Below are 23,967 nucleotides of genomic sequence, written 5' to 3'. Positions count from 1 at the left end.
TAAATAAAGTTGTAATGCCTCATTGTTTTTAAGGCTGTGGATTTGAGAGAAAAATCAAAAAGATGAATGCATAGCTCAATTCAGACAACAAAAGGAACTTTTCTACTGACAGAGGACAGACAGTGAGGATGTGGGAGATAGGTAGGCGGGGCATGAACATCAAGGAAAACTGAAGTCTTTTGAAATCTTTCGTTTAGATAAACATTCTACATTATTTTCATCATTGCATTTTTCTTTTGATATATGAGTTTTACTATGAAGAAAGAGAAATATTTCATGGAAAGAATTTGAATTACAATTTCCCCTTGTCAACTAACATGGGTCCTATTGCTTGCTAGGCAAGCACTCTACCACTGAGCTATATAACCCTACCCCACTTACAAGGTCAATATATGCACATATATATAATATTTAAGGTTACCCAGCCGTCATATCCCTGTTTTCAAATTCTGCATTAGTGAGAGACTGTGTTCAGTACCTGCAGCTTTGCACAATGCTTGGCTGTAAGCAGAAGCAAGAGTGGATGCAAATGGAGAGGTACTGGGTATTGATGCTTATATAAATGGGAGGGCATTGCTTCTAATATCAACAGAATCATGTCTTTTCTTCTCACACTTTATTCATAACCACGTGGAATGAAAACAAGTTTAACTAGAATTTTATTTATATAATCAGGTACTGAACTATTTATATAACTATAATGACTGCAGTTCCCATATTAAATACATTCTTCAACTATTGTCATTCATGTTGTATATTTCAAGCTTGAAATACTTTCTACTATCTTTTGGATCATGACCAATATCTTCTGTCTGTCTTTCAAGTCAGCTCTTCAGTTTGGTACTATATTATGTGGTAGCATTCATCGTTGAATAATTAGCTAATTAATTAAATTTCTTTTTAATAGCATATATGGTCTTATCATTGGGTATTTGAACAGAGTATCTATTTGCATAATTATTCATTTGTTATAAGTTACCTATCATCTGTCCTGCTCTTATAAATATTGGTTATCTATGTGCTTTCTTTTGAAAGTATCTACATTCTTAGACAATATCTCACACTGTAACAGCAGACAGAGTTGTATAAAAAACTGCAGAGTAATCAGCGTTGTGGCACACACCTTTAATCCCAGCACTTGGGAGGCAGAGGTAGGAGGACTGCCAAGAGTTCGAGGCCACCCTGAGATTGCATAGTGAACTCTAGGTCAGCCTGAGCCAGAGTGACACCCTACCTCAAAAAAAAACAAAACAAAACAAAAAGACTGCAGAGTGGGGCTGGAGAGATGGCTTAGCTGTTAAGCACTTGCCTGTGAAGCCTAAGGACCTCGGTTTGAGACTTGGTTCCCCTGTACTCACGTAAGCCAGATGCACAAGGTGACGCATGTGTTTGGCATACATTTGCAGTGGCTTGAGACCCTGATACACCCATTCTCATTCTCTCTCGCTCGCTGTCGCTCTCAAATAAATAAATAAAAATAAACAAAAAGCCTGAAGAGTAATAGGGAAAATAGAAAAATTGAAGAATACAGTTTGTTAAAGTAGCAGTATATGTTACTATGTTAAATTTAATTATTTTCATTAAGACACCTTTTATTTATTTTATTTATTTGAGAGTAACAGACAGAGAGAGAGAGAATGGGCGTGCCAGGGCCTCTAGCCACTGCAAACAAACTCCAGACGCATGCACCCCCTTGTGCATCTGGCTAACATGGGTCCTGGGAAATCGAGCCTCGAACCAGGGTCCTTAGGCTTCACAGGCAAGTGCTTAACCACTAAGCCATCTCTCCAGCCCAAGACACCTTTTAAATATAAAATTAGAGACATTTCTATTTTCTGTCTCTTAATATTTTCTTTTCCTTTACTTTTCTTCACATATACAGAATCTGATATATTGTTTGATAGACTGTTTATCTCTCAACGTTTTCAATAATTTAATATCTTCTCATGTATATATAGTAATATTAATTTCATTTTAGGTTAGTGACATCCAGAATATGGCATCCCTAACAGGCTCAGCAAGGAACCAGCAGCAACATTGGAAGTACTAAGCTTAGAACAATTAGACTACTTGGAGTTTATGAGGATCCAGTTGACAATATAGAAACCAATGCCTATGCCCTCAAAGACTCATAATAAATAAAGAGATGGGTTGTAGCACCATGGTCCTTCTACTAACAGAGGCGTTTGTAGGAAGGCTAGTGAGAGAAGTAACCAGAGAGTTACTTATTGCTCTCTGGTTCTTCATTTGTGATCACCCCACACATTGGTTACTTTTATACCTGCATACTGCTCTGAAGTCTAGGGTGATACTTTTGCCCTGACATTGAGTTGCACATTTCTTGCCTCCATACCTAGAGCATTCATAGAGTATGGCAAATCCTTTGGGAAGTGTTGTAGGTATCAACATAAACTAGACAAATATAGCAAGATCCATTATTCCACTGTGGCAAGCTCACTGGTATTTGAATGCATAATGAGGTTAAAAAAAAAAAAAGTAGGAATGTGAGTGTTGCCAGATATAGGAGAAGGTATTTTCTCTGTCAATAGTCAACAATAGTTAATTGGTAAAGTGGTAATAAATCATACCAAATTCAAATGAATCCAGGAGTAGTGTACTATAATGCTACTTCCCCTTCATATTGTGAACAGCTGTTAATTTCTCAAAAAACAATAGCCTACAGCACTTAAACCAGCTCTAGAATCTCAAGGACACTTTTGAGAGAGGGTTGTTGTGGGATTGCTGATCCACAGAGCCCTGCAGGAAGTTATGGCTGAAAGCTGTAAGGGACCACATTGTCTTAGATGCTACACAATGGCCTTTTGTAGAACCTCCAGATATGCACTGACTAAAAACAAAGACTGTTTTGTTAAACATCTTGAGGGATTTATCCAAAGAACAAAATTAATTTATTCTATAGATAGAGGCTTTTTGTCTGTATATATTGAAGGTGTATATTACTCCCCAACTAACAAAACAAGGTTGTCAGTTCAGTTACTGATTACCTTGTAATTTTAATATAACTCAGAAATATATTATTTAATATTTTTCTTAAATATTTTTAAAATCTTGAATATACAATTTATCTCTTCTTAGACTATTCTTCAATATATGCATATCCACGTCACTTACAGAATTTGTGTCCCATAAATAAATTGCATGTTCCAATGTTCTCGCTTTGAGCAGGCTGTGCATGGGTACACTAGAATGTTGAGTTATAGACCTGCCCAAGTTTCCCCCTCTCTAATCTCAAGTGTTTCTGGTAAATGCAGTTGAAATGTGCAGAACTCTACTGCTGGACTCCTCACTGGGTCTGGCCAGTGCTCCCTGAATCATTCAGTATGGTTGCTTTCCTATTTGACCCATGGATCTAAGCCCTCTCTTTTATCTGACATTGTAAGTGAACAGAATTTTCATCTCCTCCACTCTCAGTGGTAACCATCTTTCAAAACCTGGTTTATATTGTACTTCATTTCCTCAGGATATCTTCTCTGTACATCCAAGTCAGAAAACAATGAACAAAACCGTGCTCTTTTTCTGAGCTTGTACCTGTCCTGAGGTCACCCTCCTCTGTGTTCTGAGTCCTGTGTTCTCAGATGTCAAGAATAACATTCACTGCTGAGGCCCAGGGAGGTGGCAAGAGTAGGTCTATCCCTGTGTTAAGGGGAATGAGGACTTCCAGAGAGTGAGTGAACATTTTAAGAGGGACCTCTAGTTAGTGTCCCTCATTGAGGCCATTCTTTTGTACCTCTGTTCAGGTAACCTAGCATGAGGTATGCAAAGAGTTTGGGGGTCATTGCTCCATGTAGAGACTGACACCCAGAATGTATTTTTTCTGATTTTAAGCAGTATTTATTTACCCAAAATCAAAGAATAATTTAAGTTGACATCAATTTTCAACTGTGTTATCAAAGGTTAAAAAACAAAAAAAAAACATTCAAAACTCAAAAAGTAAACCTATGTAGGAAAACTCTACTATACAAATACTGAAAACCAAGACACTATGTTGTGATTACTGTGGAGTAGACCTCAGGAAATAGCTGTTACAATTATCTAGACTTTCTTGCTCTTTCTAACTTTTACACGATTACCCCTAATTCTCTGCAATGATGATAATGAAGAAGTTAGCAATGAAAGAGTCAGTGCCATTTAAATCAGGAAGCTATGAATATGTGTTGTTAAAATATCACTGTTTGATTTATTCAAGATTGGAATAATGCTTTGGATGCACTAAACATTAACTAAGAAGTATCACAAATTGTCACTAAATTGGATGATGTTTTTAGTTTAACGATTTTTCAAGCTAGGACAGGATTTGATTTGCACTGTGAGGACTTTAGACTAGAGACAGAGCATTGCTGAAATTCCGCCTTCCTGTCCCCAGTGTCATTATGCGGTCCTGAGGGAGCCATTTGTGGATCGATGTTCGGATAACAATCCAAGTACCATGCTATTTTTAGCTTAACTGTGACTTGTGGCCTAATGAAGACTCTGTGGATCCTTGGTGAAGACACTAGGGGACCCCAGACCCAGTCCCAAGCTCACAGGTCCTGACATTAGTCACACTTGGCCAGCCATGTGGCTAGGGACAGAAATAATGCTCTATATGCCTAGCTAGTCCAGGGTGAAGGACTCTTTGGATGGGTCTTGGAAGCCTGAAGGAAGGAGAAAGGACAAAGCTCCTGCCAGCTGAGGGGACTCAGCCACAATGCACTCAGACCTTCATCTCAGAGTAGACTTGTCATTATATGGAACCTTGACACAAGTCACTGTACCATAATGAGGATGTAAAATGAGATGGTAGAGGTCTGCTCAGTTGTTTCCTATCAATCTAACATTCCCATAATTAAGTGATCTGGCTCTTGTTCTACATCAATTTTTAGCATAATGAAATAAAGGTAATTTCCTTCCTAGTATCTTCCAAAGTTACTTTGTTAATATATGCCATGCAATAGCAACCCAGAGGTGCTCTCAGTGAGCACTTGGCAAGTCTGAGGGAATTTTGTTTTGTTTTGTTTTGTTTTGTTTTGTTTGTCGAGAGGACAAAACTAGTTAAGTAAGAGAAATGATTACAAAATTGGGACCTTGTTATGAGTACCTGGAATTCTCCCTTCGCCTAGTGGATGTGAATATGCAGCATACTAGATGATAACTAATATATATGTGTGCAGGTATTTACTTGCTCTTAAGACAGGATTTTATTGTGTCACTTGAATATCCCTGAACTCATGACAATCTTCTTGCCTTTTGTCTCTAGGATTATAGGCCTGTTCCACCATATTGGGATAGAAAATCCCACTTTCTCAACAAGATTCACAATTTAAAACCATAGTGATAAATAATGATGCCTTTAAAGGAGATGATACAAAATAAATTTGGCCAAGCTTGATAGTGCAGACATATAATTCCAGTTTTTCAGGAGATGGCGGAAGGAGGATAGCACATTCAAGGATTGCCTGGGTCACAGAGTAAGTTCAAGGCTAGCTTGGGCAACTTAGTGAGGCTGATTCAAAATAAAAAGAAAGAAAAGTAAAGCTGGAAATGTAGAATAGTAGGAGAGCACTTGCCATGTATGCACAAGGCCCTTGGGTTCAATCTCATTTCTACAAAATAAGAAAAAGAGTGGTGTTTGCAATGTCATGCATGAGCTACGTATTATGTTTGGATGTGATGTTGTCTCCCCGTCCAGGACAGTGGGTAGGTTCTGTTATAGCCAGAAGCTGATGGTTTATATCCATACCTTTGCCATTTTGAAAGCAGTGAACAGAGCAGTACAAGCAGAGAAACTTCAGTGACTCACAGGTACATGTGGGGTGGGGGACACCCAACAGCTGCCTTTCTGATAAGATTTCTCCCATATTTTAGCTAAGGTATCATGTCTGGAAAATTGAACAGAGGACAGGGTGATGTGCAAATATTTCACATTTGAACAAAAGATAATTTGTGAATTTTGTCTTAAGAAATTGGAAGTAGAACAAATTTTATAAAATAGTAAATCTCTATTTCTATCAAGACAAATGTTCTATATTATTAATTTAAATATTAATATATAAAATAAATATGCTGGAAGAAAATTTCTGAGTGTGTTTATTAATGAGAAAAATAATTTAGTCATCATAAAGTCAATGCAAAAGTGATCTCCCCAAATTTAAAACCGAAATAAAAAATGATCTTTTGAGGAAATATTTGCACTGTCATGTATGATGGTTCTAATCTAAAAACTTCCTCAGAACTCTTACAAGTGGAATGATTGGATCTTGAGAATTCTAGCTTCATGAATGGATTAATCCATTGTTTATAGGAGAATGAACTTCTGGGACATGTAGCTAGGTGGAAGGAAATAACTCAGTAGGCGGTGTGAGCTTGATGTGGGTATCCTCTTCCTGACTCTTCCATGCTCTGTCTCTACCCTTGGAATCCAGGAGGTGAGCAGCTCTGCTCTGCAACTAAATGGTCTGGGCCCCAGTTTTCTGTCCCTGGAACACAGTCCCAGAAACTCAGGGCCAGACTAGCATGACTGAAACCTGTCTAACCATGTGCCAAAAGAGCCTTTCCTCTGGTGATTATTTTCCTCCATTTGTCACTGTAGAAAATTTGTGCTTATATAGTATGAAAGGAAATGATAAAGAATTATGAAGCAATGAACTACATGCAATGTATAACTGTATGTAAAATATTAACAAGGAGTTCAAATAAATGTGTTATAATAAACAGACTCAATACCTCTTAAGAGAGGAAAACCCATCATTCTGAATGACAGCACATAATAATGTTGGTAACATGGGATTCTTTTATTTATTTATTTATTTTAAGAAAGGGTCTCACTCTAACTCAAGCTGACTTGGAATTTACTATGTAGTTTCTGGGTGGCAATTCTCTTACCTTTGCCTCCCAATAGCTGCCATTAAAGACGTGTACCACCATGCCCAGCTAGCAACCCAGAATTCTTGACAATTTTGGGTGAATGTTCTTATATACCATTATAATATTAAATTGCTTTGATTTTAGTAGAAATTTTGAATTTTTCTCAAATTAAAATGTATTTAACATATTTATAACATAATATCTAAATATCTGTAAATATAGCCTAGTTGTGTGAAATACAATGTACCATTCAACCTAATGAATGTAACTTTTATTTTGCTGGTGTGAAAACATTCCTCGCATATATTTTACATTTTAAAAATAAGGTGTTCAAGTATCCAATTTCTCTTAAGGTTTTATTCCCTCAACAATTGTTGAGTAAGAACTAGTAAAGACACTCATCCCATGTAATTCTTGGTGATGGAGAGAACTCATTGATTTCTGACCTAAATGTAAGGGAAACACCCAGCAAGCTATTTTCATGGAGACATGGGAAGCTCAAAGAGTGATTCTAACTTGTGGGAGGGCTCTCAGTGTCAATGCAATTTTATCAAGGTAAAGCATTAATTTAATTTGAAAAGTAGGCCCATTAATGTCATTGGTCAGTAAGAGAGTCTTCCTGGCTGGTCATTGGTCAGTAAGAGAGGTTTATTTTTTCTTGTTTTTATGCTAATTAAAAAAATATTTTACTTGTTATTTATTAACAAGGAGAGAGGGGAAGGGGAATAGGTACTTCAGTACTTTCATTCACTGCGAACAGATGTCAAATGAATGTGCCACCTTGTGCCTCTGGCTTTACATGAGTGTGGGAAATTTAACCCATGCTTTCAGGCTTTGTAAGCAGGCACCTTTAACCACCTTTAACTTGGAGAGATGACTCTTTATTTATTTATTCTTTGACTTTGGGAGCTTAGTCATTTTCTCTTTCCCACACTCTCTCTCTTTCTCATGTTCGCCCTCCCACCTTCCCTCTCTCCTTCCCTCCCACTCTCCCTTTCTTCCATTTACATTTTTCTTCCTGTCTTCCCTGATGGTGACTTATATGCCGGGAGAGACGAGACAAACATTTCTGGTTGTCACCATTCCGTGGAGGAGGTTGCTGGAATCTGGAAGGTACAAACCAGATGTTCCTCATTGTTCAGTACAGCCCCACACAATACAGGAGTATCTGTCATAAAACAAACAAGTTGAATGGCTGAGAGTAAATGCACCAGCTTGCAGCGCCACCTGTGGTTATCAATAGACTTCATCTACACGTAACTGCACTATTTCTCATTCAGGAACCAGGAGGAAGGAGCCAAGGCAGAGGCCAGCTCTGGTAGTGCTGGGCACAGGAGGCCAGACTGTGGCTGAGGGGCTAGACTAATGCAGAAATGAGAGGTGAAGCTAAGAGATTGGGTACAGGTTTAGGCATAGCCAAATTTCATTCAAAATCATTTTTATAATCTCTCACAAATGATGTTAATAGTTCTATATTTTCAGTCCCTGGCTTCTGGGAAAAAGAACCTAAAGTGTCAGAAAGTCAGAATGATATTAACTGACTTTTATTCTTCAAGGCAGAGGATATATGAAAATAGTTTGTTAAAATCTCTTACTGGGAAACTGTTTACATCAATAAGCAACAAGGAGCTATAAATAGATTTCCTAGAATTTCCACAATTTTAAAGGATTTTTATGTGGATAGACATCATTTTAGATGAATAATTGATTTTCAAGTTTAAGATTCTCCTTTTCCTCTCCTCACCTCTTCTCGCCTCATTTTAAACTTTGACTGGCAAAACCTATTCCAGATTGATTTATTCACCACAAATAGTATCTCAGCACTTATAACACAATGAGCACATGCATTTTAATAGAATAAATATATTACCCGAATACCAAATAATTTTAAAAGAATGAATTGTAAACATAAAGATGTACTAATTGTGTACTTTTAGGTCACAGAGTTTTACAAAAGAACATGATATTACCTAAATTAAGAAAGAATTCCACTTTTCAGTAATAAACACAGATGTCACTTCCTTTGTGAAGAGCCATGGTACTAATTGTATCTGAACGTACTTAAGAGCAGCAAAAGAGCAAGTGCATAGTTCAGTTTTCATCTAGCTCACATATCTCCTAGCTCACCTCTCAGAACAAGAAGAAACACCTAGATCAGAATCCATAAAGTTTTATGAGCAGAGTCGTCAGATCTCTGGGGCCTTGGTATGTGTGTGTCAGTTATGGCTGTACTGGGTGGGTCAGGTTGGTCATTGTGAGTTTTCTCTACTCTAATTTGACCTGCCCTCCTTCAACTTCCTGTCTGCCAGACTAGATTCATGCATGTCCTCAGCTCTGGATTAAAACACTTCCTCTAGACCCCCCTTTATGTCATTGACCTCCCACTGATTTTCCCAATCCTTCCCATTGACCTCTCTTCATCCAGCCACTTCCTGTTGATCGATTTTGTAAAACCACTTTAGGATCAAAGGATTTTCTTCCTTGACCTAATTTTCATCCAAACATTCTAAACTCAAAGATAGTATTCATTCCACACTGAACTCCCAAATAGAAGATATTTTATCTTTAGAAACCAGCAGTATGTTAAAGTACATGATAAAATTGTATGGCTGACTTATGTTTGAGGGAAATGTTCCTGAAATAATGAGGTGTGTTGATACAAAAGGGAAAGTCAGAGACTAAGCAAAGATAATATAAGTGAATCTTCCTGTAGCCTGTGACCTGTCAGAGAAGAGGAGCAAACGGGGCTATAGAAATTCATGGCCGCCTGAAAACTGCTAAAATTTTCTCCAGAAGGAAGGGACTTCTCAAAACCTACCATTTACATGTGGATTCTCCATGGTCTTTTCCTCTGATCCTAATGGTAGCTCCTATAGTTCCAGAGCACTATTGCATGCATACCAAGGCCACTTCAAACATGCTACAGAAATGTTGTCCCAGAAAACATTGCTGTGATTGGGGTGTGTTATAAGTGATGTGTTCCAGCAACAGAATATATATTTCTTAAAGGACGTTACAAAGGTTATTTTGGAGCTAGAGGTAGCTCAGTGATTAAAGACATTTATTTGCAAAACCCCTGTCCAGGGTTCAATTCCATTGTACCCAGGTAATGCCAGATGTATAAACTTGTGCATGTGCTTGGATTTCATTTGCAATGGCAGGAGACTCTGGTACACCCATTCTCATTCTCATTCTCATTCTCATTCTCATTCTCATTCTCTCTCTCTATCTCACTGTCTGTGTGTATCGTACAAATAAATAAATTAAAATATTTTGAAGTATTATTTAGTAAAATTCTTTTAACCAAAAGGTATGTTTACCTATATATAGCCTGTTATTAGGCTATGGCAAATTAGCTTACAACAGATAAAAACCCACAAGACCCTCCAGTATGAACACCCAATTATTACATGTTCCATGGAGAGTGCGCATTCTCTCGTCTTTGTAAGTACTAGCTGGGTGGTGGAAAGCAGTGCAGCCCTAAAGTGTGATGCTCCAGAGAGCTCTCTCTCCAAGCCCACAGCACCCTTCTTACCACTTGTGTGTGCTGAATGAGTGATCTCATGGAAATAAAACCCTCTTTCAGACATACACATCACTTCTGATGTGTGCTACCTACAAGTCTTGAGTTATTAACTGAATTTGTGTTCAATTCTATATAATATTTTATATATTTATATATATTTATTCATTATTTATATATATATATATATATATATATTTTAATTTAATTTATTAGTTTTCTTTTCAGTAAATACAGGCAGTTTGGTACCATTATTTAGGCTCATCTGTGATCTACCACCTCCCATTAGACCCTCCTTGTTAATGAAAATGGGTCGTGCATTGTGGAGTTAGCCCCCAGTTATTGGTATGATAAATGTCTCTGCAAATCATGACCCAACATGTAACTCTGACATTCTTTCCACCCCCCCTTCCGCAAGATTTCCCTGAGCCATGTTGGGTTCATTTTTGGTCTGCTTCAGTGCTGAGGTGTTGGGGGCCTCTGAGGCTTTGGCTCTCTGATTTGGTAGGAGTTGATTTTTCTCTGCGTTGATCTCCTTCCCCTTTGTGCTGGTATCCGGTTCACAGGAAAACATCACCCTTGCTTATTTCACCAGTTGTCCTTAGTTTCAGTTGGGCCCCTTTTGAGGTATGTTGGGGCACATTATTTATATATTTTATTATAATAAAATATAATAATCTTGGGTAAATAATAGCATAGATCTATAGATACCTTATACATCCTGAACCCCACACAAAGTCAGTAAGGGAAAAAACATCTTTTTTTTAATATTAATTAAGCCCAGAACAAATGTTTAGCAAAAATCAAGTAGTGTTTTGTCTTTGAATATTTGTTTCACATTCCGGTTGGGAAGAAATGCCTGAGCAGAGAGGCAAATACATAAGTCCCCTTTAAAATGGAATTGCATTATTTTAATCTCCTCTTAGTATTAGTGAAGATGGTGTTGTCTTTACAAGAAATGTTGAATTGTTTTATGCCCATAAGAACATTCTTTTTGAGGAATTTATTCCAGTCTACATTATCTATTCCATTGCACATCTTTGGTATGCAATATGCCCTGCTTGAAGAGTCAGGTCAGGCTCAGGATCCTGTCACATTTTCTCTGTGCAGTGAAGCCAAAATGCATTTGAGCATCCTCCACATTCTAGAAAGATAGTAATGCTATTGTGAAAACAACAAAGCCACATTTTGTATCCTCTAGTTTAGCATGCCTGATAGAAATCTAGCAAGAAATTTAACTCTTCCCCGGACCAATACTTCTAGTTATGAATCTTACAGAAGCAGCAAAGGCTTTTGTTGGATGCAAGAGATAAAAAGCACCAGGAAATAAAGACACACACCTTTGCAGAAAAAAACCGTCTGAACTCTCTGTTCGGCTCACTAACCAGAATGCAGAACTAGAGTTCATGCAGTAGTAGAGTCAATTGGGGGATTTTCCTCATGTTTGTTCTTCTGTTAACATCAAAAGACTGCCCTCTGCATCATAGAAGTCCACATTTCAGCTCACTCAAATAGTCTTGTGCACCAATCAAAGCTGAGTTAATTGACCCTTGTGCCTGTCGCTGAGTGTGCACTGGATCTCAGAAGGGTCTCTGATATGGTGTTTCCCTATCTTAGAGAGCAACTGCTAAGGATGTTTATAATGTCTGGTTTGAGTTCTTCAAGATAGGTTTTTCTTCAGTCAGAAGAAGCACATCAAATACATTTCATGGAAGCTCCAAGGACTTGGTTGGTGATTGCTTCCTTTTATTGATGGAGTAGAAACCTCCCATGTTGACAGTGGGCAAACTGATAATTTGTAAATTAACTAAAGGAAACAAAACAAAATAATATTGTTGTAATTTGTCACCTGGTAACATCTTACAGTTATGTTATTACCTGTTAACATTTTCTGGGTGTCTTATTGTAGGACCTAAAAGGTGTCTAAAGGAAAATGAAAGTGAAACGTTATTGTTAAATAACATCAAAACAATGTTTCATAAGAGCAGTGCTACACTTCTCATTTAATCAATAATTTCACTTCTGTTTGCTGAGTGTGAATGAGGTCCTGGGCATTGGCCCAAACACTGGTGAAATAGATACAGAAGAGCACAGGGTCTGCAAATCTTAAGGAAGCAGTAATTATAGGACAGAGGCATTAAACCTCACAGGAACAAGGAACAAAGAATCATCTGCTTTCTGATAATCATAAATACTTTCAGAAAAAGTAAAGAAATTATTGCTATAGGGAACACCGAGGGAGGGCCTTCAAGACAAAACCTGAATAATCATAGGCCAGCTGTATGGAGAGCTGAGGGCCAGCATCTGTTTACAGGGCTTTCTGTTCATAGTGGCCATTCTGTGTATGTATTATGACCTTGATAACATTACTCAGGGTAAGTGGTACTGAGAAGACAGACCATCCCATGGAGTCAGAAGGGAAACTAGCACAGAACTCAATAGTACCCTCAAGTCAACAAGTGTCCCTTTGGATTGGTGCTGTGGTCAGGAATTGGCATCTCCAAATGATTGGTCTAATTCTGCACATTTAGAAATATGTTGAATGGCATGGTGGCCATGTTTATCCTATTTGAACTCATCAGAAACTACCCTGGTTGTTAAACTGTCTTGTACCTTCAATTTAAATTTTATTATTATTTTTAATTTATTTGCAAGCAGAGAGAGAGAGAGAGAGAGAGAGAGAGAGGGAGAAGGGAAATGGATAGAGAGAGAATGGGCACGTCAGGGCCTCTAGCCACTGCAAACGAACTCCAGACACATGTGCCCCTTGTGCATCTGGCTTACATGGGTCCTGGAGAATCGAACCTTGTTACTTTGCTTTTCAGGCAAACACCATAACTGCTAAGCCCTCTCTCCAGCCCTGAATTTAAAATTTTAATAACAAAGTGTGATGAGATTAAATAATTTTATCAAAGAAAAGAATATCAAAATTTTAAAGGTTTTATTTATGTGTTCTTATAATCTATTTGCACAAAAATCTGAATAATAGTGTGACTAAATCCAAATGGCAAGAGAGCATGTGGTAATAATAAAAGTGCATCTTGTCCTAGTTTCCATAGGGATTCTAAAATATGTTTCAAAATTTTTGAGAAACATATAATTAGAGTCATAGCATCTAGTATCTCTAAAATAACAAGCCAAAACTATTATCAACTAATAAAATTTTATAAGCAAACCAGAGTCAATTTATGTGATGTTAAGGAATCCATCATGTAAAAATAACATGAAAATAAAATAGTTTGAACAAATTGTTGGAAAGCCCTGTGTGTTATTAACACCTAAGATTAGGATAAAGCAGACTGTCATTTAAGGATCAAAGTGGGGAAAAAAAATAAATGATGAAGCTCATTTGTCTTTAAGGTTTTCCACTGGATCCTAAAAATAGTGGAAGGGAGACATGAAGTCTTACTGATATTGTACTGAAATGTTGAGGTTGCTCTCCCACATTTGATGACAAGTGAATACAGATGCATATAAAGTGAGCAAGTTTGTATCAACTGATTGTCCTATCATTTGCTACTACAGCAGTGTCTCAGGCTTTAATGTGTCCTTTTTGTTAAACCAAATCTATTATGCATTATCAAGAAAGTATGACATACTCTAACAAGAAAACATAGTCTTTTTATTCATGGTCCTTACAATTAAACTTGGGGAGTTTGTTGCATGTAGCTTTCTTTTTTTTTTTTTTGTCCATAGAGTGATGGCATACATGAGCAGAGCAGGCCACCTAAGGGTTGCATACTCTTTCATCCAACTAACAGGGATTTCTGCAGAAGAATGTCTTAATGGCACCTCTACTATTTTCCTCAGGACAATGTAACCAAATGCAGTTGCCTCACAGTTTGGAGACTAGCCAAAAGCTAAGAGTATAGAAGAATTTCTTATTTACAACAGGTAAGGGGAATCAAGGATCTCAAAACAATGGCTTCCATGAACAATAAATGACACTGATATCTTTTTAAAGGGCACAAAGACAATCATGCTGGGAAACCCTTTAGAGGCATGCACAGTTGTGATCATGCTCAGTTTAAGTGTGAATGCTGGCTTACACATGTAGAGGCATGCTTACTTAAGGCCATAGAAAACACCTATAAAGAATTAGAATATAAGAAGTGGGAATACTTCTGGACATATCCTTTTTTTTTTTTTTTGCCAGGGGGCCATTGAGGTAGGGTCTCAGCCTAGCTCAGGCTGACCAGGAATTCACTATGCAGTCTCAGAGTGGCCAAGTGCTGGGATTAAAGGCGTGCACCACCACACCTGGCTGACATATCCTTCTTGCATGGTAAAGTTGATATCAGGAACATTGGAACATTGGATCACTCTGAGGATACTCACATTATGTTCTAAAAATGTACAAAAAACGCTGGACTTTGAATTTATGGAAAGCAGTTACATAGGGAATCCTTTGGAAGAAAGATGTTCTAGAAAGTGTATGTTATAATCAGGAGCAACAGCAAGCAGGCTTGTGTGTTGTTCATTCACCAAACTGTTCACTAGAATGGAGCAAAATTGATTTTGGTATTGTTAGACTTACAACAGAATCTCGAGACTGTGTAAGGAGTATTGTCCATAGTCACTCAGATTCTTCATTGAGAAAGAATCTCATGTGTAGGAATTATCTTGATTTAAATCCCTACTCTGACGTAAATGCTTAGAGTTTGTCTTCAGTTATTAATAATGACTATTTTGGATAATTAGTACTTAGGAACTTCAAATCACAAAATAGTTAAGGTATCTTGACCTCATAAATGAGGAAATTGGATTCTGTCTCAAGAACTGTGGTTCAAACATTTATTCACATAGAAGATGGGAGTAAAGGCCTCTGCTGTTAGGTACACCAAAGAGCTCCAGACATCTGGGGGCAAATGCTGCTGCAATCCCATGTGAAGAGATGATTGTACAATGTATTTATTTCTCAAGCGTCTAAGTTATTTGTGTGTGTGTGTGCAATGTGTGTGCATGCATACATATGTGCATGCCTGAATGTGTGTGTGCATGTGGATGTGTGTATGCATATATGCATGCATGTGTGCATGTGTGATCATGTGCATGTGCAAGTATTGTTTGTTTTTTTCTGGGTGGTGAGTTCCAAAAGGTGATACTAGATTTCAAATAGGCAATTGTTTTTTCATGTTATTGTACCCCATTTGTTTTATGTCATGGAGTTTTGAAATCACTAATGGATTATGTAGGGTTGTGAATCTGAAACAAATAGGGAATCTTTCTTATCTGGAAATAAATATGAAGCAACTTCAATGGCCATTTCTAATTTTCAGGTTAAATTACTTTCAGTGTAAGTATAGTTGGTTTGAAATGAATCACACAAAATTAACAAAATATTATAAAATTAAGTGAGACTGGTGAGTGATTTTTATTCTGAAGATATTCTTTAGTTTTAGGTTTTCTTTTATGGCTGTAGAGGTGACTTTTTATCTATTAGTAAGATTAATGCATTTTAAATTCTATACATATATTTAATATTTTATCATCTAAGGTAAGAAATGTTTAATCTTTTCATATCAACTGAGTATTTAAGAAAGTATTTAGTTCATAAACTGGGGTGTGCATGAGTGTGTGTGTTCAGGTGTGCATGTGTTTGTGTTTATGTATCTGTATTCAGGTAAGTCTCAGGCCACTAGCTAGTGCTCTCTGCACTCCATATTTTCTTTTTCCCTTTCCCAGATACTTTAGCCTCTGTTATTTTGTTCAGTTGTTAGGACCTCAGTTTTAACAATGAGGAAATCAGGTTATTTGCTGACACATAAATGGAAAGTAAATACTAGAGGCTAATTCAGTTCTCATCTAGATAGTTTGGTGTGAATATCAGGCTCCTGTTTATGTATCTCAACCTTTCTAGAGGAATTAAGGTGCTAAGCCTAAGAATGCTACCTTCTAGAGGAATTTTTTTTAACTGGCTTTTAGCTCTTAAAAACATTTCACTTGAGGTGAAACTCCCCTCTGAAGACCTTATGCTAAATGAGCAACTAGCAATTCTACTTTCCTAAGCAACCTACCTAGTTCATGTACATGTGAATTTCCATTTTATGATCAGAACTCACATGTCTATGGTCTCCTTACCCTGGGTTAGTTTTCTTGTCAGCTTATCATTAAACTGTTAATCAATGTTCCACGAATAATTAATAATTTCTAGCAATCTTACATGCAATACCTTTAGGATTTCAAATCTTTAATACAAAAGAAATATTGTCAAAATCTAAAGTGTGAGCACAGATTTAAAAATGAATGGACCAGGACAGTTTATACAGCGGCATCATGACTGTACCATATTCTAAATAAACGTGACTTTCTGTGTGGTCTTGGTATGAAGAGCCAGTGAATAAAATCAGTTAAGAAAGTGATTTAGCATTTTTTCTACTTTTTTTTCACGTGTGAATGATTCACTGTGGCCATTTGACAGAAAATTGTCTTTTACAGCATCTAAGTCATTAAAGGTTGGCAGGTGGAGCTTGTAGAGGTCAACCAGCAAAGAGAAGTCAGCTAGTTTGAACACAGGATGACCTGCCACTAAACTCAGGGGTTGGCTGGTGACAATGGTGCATGGCTGCATTGCTGGCACAGTGCATGGGTACACAGGTCACACTTTGATATCTTTTCATACCTGGTTTGAATAAAACCCAGTTTTACAAGTTAAGTACATTCATAAGCTGACTTAAAACTAACCTAGGGGCTGGAATGTCTCTTCCCGTGTCAGTGCAGATTAATATTGGGCCAGCTCCAATATTCCCTCCAAAGCAGAGGATATCCTGCTTGGCTACCTGCTATAATTGCTTTGCCAATCAAATATGGGCAGTAACGTCTACAGTGCACCAACTGATCAGTATTTAAATGAAATAAGTGTTCACGTTCTTTTGTGGAAAGAACAGTGTGTTCCCATTATTCTCCTCTCTCTCTCTTCCCGTGTGTGTGTGTGTGTGTGTGTGTGTGTGTGTGTGTGTGTGTGTTTAGATACGAATCAAGCCTGGAAAATGGGGCAAAAAAAAATCCTCACTCCATGCCTAGCAAATTGAACCCACACGAAGTTGTGTTCCTCCCACCCTGACACTGGAATTTTAGAGGGAATCAATATCCTAGATCACTTTTGCAAAATATCTCTAGTCACTATTTTCAAACAATAAATTCATCACAGAATGCATGCACAAGTTCTCTTCCTATTATATAGAGGAAGCTATAATCATCTACCCTAATGAGAATTGATTCAGTCATACTTATGTTGGCTAAACTGAGCCTCTTAAACATATCAAAGACAAGATGAACCTGTAACTTGTCCCAGTGCTTGTGTGATATGAAACCCTTGTGCAGACATGGTACATGGACTAGGAACTTTGATGCTGCCACCACTTTAGAGTGAGCCTGGCTTGGTCCTGACAACTTCTGATCTGTCCCACTGGGCAAGCACCTGCTTATTTAGCCTTCCACTTCCTCGATGCCTGATACAAGTAATGAAAGTAATGCACCCACATCCATTCAGTCACTACTCTTCCACATCCAAGGAATGATATGCCTCTCTTCCTAGGGTGAGATGAAGCAAACAGGGACACTAGCCTTCCCTCTTTCTTGTCCACGGACAAGCAGGAAAATATACAGTTGTTTTCATCTACACTAGATTAATACATTTTGCTATTTTAGAATCTAGTGCTTATCATACACAAAACAAACTAAACACCAAATTTATAAGGAATTTTTTAACAAGGGTGATAGACCATGGTTTCCAGGTGAACTTTATGCTGTGCAGTGAAGTGAGGGTCTTAGTACCCAATAAAGAACTAATATTTCAAAGGAGGATTAAGTTATTGAATGTGCACAAGGAAAGAATAAATGAATAATTTTACTAAATATTGATCAGAAAATCACAAATGAGGAAGTACAATTGCACAAAATTTCAAAATATTACATACTAATCCATGATGGAAATTTAGTTATTAGCATGGACTCTTTTTCTTGTTAACAAAATTAAATATGCTTACAAAGAGCAACGATTCTTATTTACTGTGGAGTGGTAGAAATGTATACATTTTGTGAAAAGCAATTTGGCAATTAGTATAAAAGTCTCAATACATTGCTACAGTTTCAACTACAAGCTCCATAACTGGACTATTTAAAGAAAAAACAAGCAATTGGGAAAACATGCCTGTGCAAGGATGTTTATGGTAGTGATGTTTGCAATTAGAACTGCTTGGGAACAAGCCAGATGTTCTGTTGGGAGGCAGAGCAAGCTCTACAACAGGACTATAGACTGAGAAAGCTCTGTAGCCTGCTGGTGGGAAAGATGTTCGCAGCACATGGCTCAGTGAGAGGCATGTGAATAGTATGTATGTAGAAAAATTCCCTTTGTATTTAAATATTTATATGCTAGTATTATTATAGATTTGATATAATATGTCCTCCTCCCAAAGAACTACATATATATATATATATATATATATATATATATATATATATATATATATATTTAGGACTTGGTCCACTGGTAGTGGCTATTTGGGGAGGATATAGACACTTTAAGAAGTGGAATCTTATGGGGAAAAATTGATTTATTATGGACATAACCTTGGGAATATATTGTCCCTTGTCATTTTCTGTCTTTCTTTCCAATTCATATCTGCAATGAGGCAGACACATGCTCCATGCTCCTGCTCCCACCACAAAGTCCTACCTGAGGGCCAAGTTACTATGAACTGTGTCCTCTGAATCCAGGAACCAAAATATGCTTTTCATTCATTTAGATTATTTCTGTCAAATATTTTGGTCATAGTGGCATGGATATAAATAACATGTCTACATGCACAGGCATGTTTTTAAATCTATAGACAAAGGTCTAGAACCCAAATCAAGCAGTGATTACCTCCGATTGGAGAGGTGCAATAAACAATCTTCTGTGGCTTCTTTTCTGGAGGTTTTGTAAATAGGCAATAAATTAGCAGTTACTTGAAGAAAACTATCGTTGCTATTTTCAAAGGAAAGCATGCAGATGTAAGATTTTAAAATTATTTTCCCCAAATGCAATTTCTGGCTTGGAGCTTTATTCTTATCATTCATCTTGGGTAATTAGATAAAATTACAATGATTAAAAAACAGGGCTGGAGAGATGGCTTAGCGGTTAAGCGCCTGCCTGTGAAGCCTAAGGACCCCGGTTCGAGGCTCGGTTCCCCAGGTCCCACGTTAGCCAGATGCACAAGAGGGCGCACGCGTCTGGAGTTCGTTTGCAGAGGCTGGAGGCCCTAGCGCACCCATTCTCTCTCTCTCCCTCTATCTGTCTTTCTCTCTGTGTCTGTCACTCTCAAATAAATAAATAAATAATTAAAAAATTAAAAAAATAAAAAAACAAAATTCTGTAAGATTTTTAGTCTTGTGTGCAGTTTTTTGTTTTTTTTTTATTTTTTTACTCATATATATGAATGCCAGCCCAAATTCTTGAAGAAAACAACACAATGCTGCTAGAATAAACAGCAGGTGATCAGGTGTTTTAAAACCTTCCATAATCCAGGTGTGATGTTGCACTCCTTTAATCCCAGCACTCCGGAGGCAGAAGGAAGAGGATCGCCATGAGTGCCATGAGTTCAAGGACACCCTGAGACTACATAGTGAATTCCAGGCCAGCCTGAACTAGAGTGAGACCCTACCTCGAAAAACCTCAAAAGAATGCCATAACCAAATAATCATTTTTTGCTTTTTATTTTTTATTTATGCCTTAATTTACATCTATAGGATTATATATATGTGTGTGTGTGTGTGTGTATCTCTCTTTCTGATTGTATAAATTCTTATGTAAATGTCAGATATTTTCAATGTAGGTGAATCATACATACCTGGGTGCATGCACAAAATCATTATTTCTTCATTTTATGTCACACTGTGCTATATAGACCCAGTTTCATTGCCACACACATGTTAGTCTTCCTTTCTTTCCTTCCTTCCTTCTTTCTTTCTTTCTTTCTTTCTTTCTTTCTTTCTTTCTTTCTTTCTTTTTTTCTTTCTTTCTTTCTTTCGGTTTTTTGAAGTAGGGTCTTACTGTAGTCCAGGCTGACCTGGAACCCTCTATGTAGTCTCAGGGTGGCCTTGAACACACGTCAACCTACCAACCTCTCCCTCCCAAGTGCTGGGATTAAAGGCTTGCACCACCATGCCCAGCTCTTTATTTATTTTTTAATTGTTGTTTGAAAGACTGGAAATCTAATAGAATGAATCAGATCAAGCATTCATGATACCGTATCTCTATATTCAGTGACTTGTACTCTGGTTGTTGCATATCTGCACAGCAGAGAGGAATGGGCCAAAGATGTAGTGACATCAGTGATGCTTTGCTTATATGTGAAACTGAATGTGAAATATGAGCCTACACCCTGGAATAAACTCCTCAGTTCTACTCTGTCCCTGCAGGTCACATGCCTTTAGCTTTGTGATTGCATCATGTACTTGAACCTTTCTATGTACTTTGAAGCTCCTATGAGGCTTCAGGGAGCATATATGGAATGATTGTTAGAGTCACAAATTGGGGCATTTTCCACAGAGACATTGCCTTTTCCCCATAACTGATAAAAAGGAATAAAAAAAAAAAAAAAAGATTTGGATGTTTTTTGGTCCTCCAGTCTTGCACATCATCCCACAGGTTCACATAGCTTTGGAAGGTATTCACCATCAAGCAGCTGAACAGCCCTCAGAAGAAACCTTGCCTGACCACTTCCTTTCAGTGGACATACTCTTCCCTCCTCCTTGGCTGTTCCCTTTTTATCAGTGTGGGTAAAGACAGCAGTGGTCTATCTACACACAGGGCAGTGTGTTCTCGCTACAATCTCCCTTTGTTTATGGTGCAGTTTTTGTGCCTGGCCATTTCATGTTTAGCATTTTTATTCAGTTCTCTTTGTTTTAATTATTCTAACAGTGGCATCTTGTGCTGATGTGCAGCACTAACTCTGGAAGCCACTACTCCATGAAGAAGGAAATGTAAACCATGTGATTTAGCTAATAAGGTTACACTCATTGATGACAAGAACTGGCTGTTCTGTTCACTGTTGCAAACTCAGCATTCAGGAAAGTACAGAAAACAGTGGTTTAATATACATTAGTGAATTAACACAGTCATCAATTAATTAAGTCATGATGAAAATTTCTGAGCCACTAAACGCCACTAAGACCAGTTGGAAATTCATGTTGTGAATGAGAAAGTTAAAACAGGAAAAATTCCAGAGCAGAGAATTTTAAAATTAACTCCTGTGACATTGCATAAGATTTTGTCGTCTGAGTATGAAGTTCTTTAAACATCTCAATACGGAAAGATATAGCAATATTCCTCAGAGTCTAATCAACTGTGATGCTTATGGCTCAGCCTTGGATACATTTTTGAGTGACAACTTCACACAAGAAAACAGATGCTTTAATGCCCACTCCCTTTGGTGCATGTTGCCCTTCAGCCCCTGCATTTCAGAATTGCTGCCAAACCCTTCACATTAGGCAAGCTATTTTATGACATCCAGAGAGTAGACTTAAATAAGTATATTGTCATATGGGAAAATACCTTGCTGTAGAATTATTTGTAATTTCTATAATTCCATAGGAAGAGTGGAGATCTTTTTTTTTGTTGTTGATTTATTAAAGATTGTTAGAAGCGCATATGGGGATGGCCCAGGTGATGAACTATCAATGTTAAGAACCCATCAAGGGCTCCCTGTCAGAAGGGAGGAGCATCACTGCCCCGGTAACAGCCCCACCATGTATCCTTGAGCATTAATGCTTAGACACTTGGAGGAAGCATTCTTGCTTTTCTTCCTTCATATTCCATGTTCAAACTATGGACAAGTCATGTCAGCTCTAACTGGAAAATGGACTTGGAAAATAACCTCTCCTCTTCTCTCTGACCTACCCACTGCAGTGGCTGACCTGGGTCACAAAATTCCCTCCTAACACACCTCTTTTCTTCTTTGACTCATAGGCATTCTGAGCACCTGTTGCAGTAGAAATAAGATCACAGAACTGCTTGATTAAACATGCTCTCATGGCCTCCCATCTCTATGAAGGAGAAGCCACAGTCCGTTGGTTGTCATACAAATCTCCATGAGTGTTCTTCTCTCATGCTCCCCTATTGCCATACATGTTTTCTTATGTTTTTATCAACACACTGAACATAATCTCCTCAAGCTTTTACCTGGCATTTCTTATGGATAGAATCAGGCATTAGACCCTACTTACTACCCAACTTCTGGTTACATATGTCAAGATGGATGTTACCTTCTCTTACCATTGCTTATAGCAGTATCCCTCACCATCCACTGATCCCTCCTCCTTTCACATACTAATGCGCTGTAGCAGACAGGTTCAAGTTCACTGAGATGAACTTTCAGACCAGACATAGTTACAGAGGAAGGGATATTTATTGAAGCTTACAGGTCCAGGGGAAATTCCATAATGGCAGAAGAAACTGGCCTGCCTTCACAGGACCAAACACAGAGAGAGAAGCACAAGCCTAAAAGCCAAAAGCCACAGCACATTTCAGGAACTCCACCTAGGCACACTTTGCATATCTTTAGATTGAAATCTGAAACCCACCACCACACCTTAAGATCCACCCAGTGATACTGCCTCCAGCCAGATGGCTACAGATGAAAACTAAAAACAATAAAGAACTGAATATATTGGGGACCATCTATTCAAACCACCACATGCTCCTTCATAGTTTTATGTATTTTTTTTTTCATTTTATAATTTTCACTGGTAACTTATTTTTCTTGAGGTAAGCCAAACAGACTGCCTTTTTTGTATGTGTGCACAAGAGATAGAACTGGTGCACCAGGGCCTCTAGTCACTGCAATAGAACTCCAGACACATGTGCCCCCTTGTGCACATATGTGACCTTGCTCACTGTGTGACTATGTGTGGTTTACATGGAACCTGGAGAAATAATCATGAGTAGTTAGGCTTCACAGGCAAGCACCTTAACTGTTAAGCCATCTCTCCAGCCCTGTAAACATATTTTGTATTTATTTGTATGTTTGCTTATGTCTGCCTTTATGCTATGAGAACGTGAGGTCTTTTTATTTTTTAATCTTTATTTTTTTTTCATTAATTAGTTTTGTACTCAGCAAATACAGTCAGTTTGGTACCATTATTAGGCTCATCCATGACCTACCCCCTCCCCTTGGCCCCTCCTTGTTAAGGTATATGGGTCATGCATTGTGGAGATAGCCCACAGTTATGGGTAGGATAAATGTCTCTGCATATCATGACCCAACATGTGGCTCTGACATTCTTTCTGCCCCCTTTTCCATAAAATTTCCCTGAGCCATGTTGGGTTCATTTTTAGTGTGCTTCAGTGATGAGGTGTTGGGGGTTTCTGGGTCTCTGGATCTCTGATTTGGTAGGAGTTGATTTTTCTATGTGTTGATCTCCTTCACCCTTGTGCTGGTACCTGCTTCACCAAGAAAATAGCAACCTTATGTAATGATCTTACCTGCAATATTCACTGTTTCCCTGAGGTTAAAAAAATCATTTGAAACAGTATGAACTCAATTCTTAAAAACAATCACTAAGTGTGTGTTTGAGTGAAAATAAAATAATTAGACAGT

The 23,967-nt window shown here is 37.8% G+C and overlaps 1 protein-coding gene across 4 annotated transcripts in view; it reads left to right on the top strand.

Moving 5' to 3' along the window:
• Window positions 1-23,967, top strand: part of Csmd1 (CUB and Sushi multiple domains 1) — a 1,843,561-nt gene that overhangs the window by 413,152 nt on the left and 1,406,442 nt on the right. The gene's annotated exons all lie outside the window — the stretch shown is intronic.

Source organism: Jaculus jaculus, chromosome 12, assembly GCF_020740685.1.
Source record: "Jaculus jaculus isolate mJacJac1 chromosome 12, mJacJac1.mat.Y.cur, whole genome shotgun sequence".
NCBI lineage: Eukaryota > Metazoa > Chordata > Mammalia > Rodentia > Dipodidae > Jaculus > Jaculus jaculus.
The sequence above is the reverse complement of the archived record's forward strand: the minus strand, read 5'-3'. Positions and strand labels throughout refer to the sequence as shown.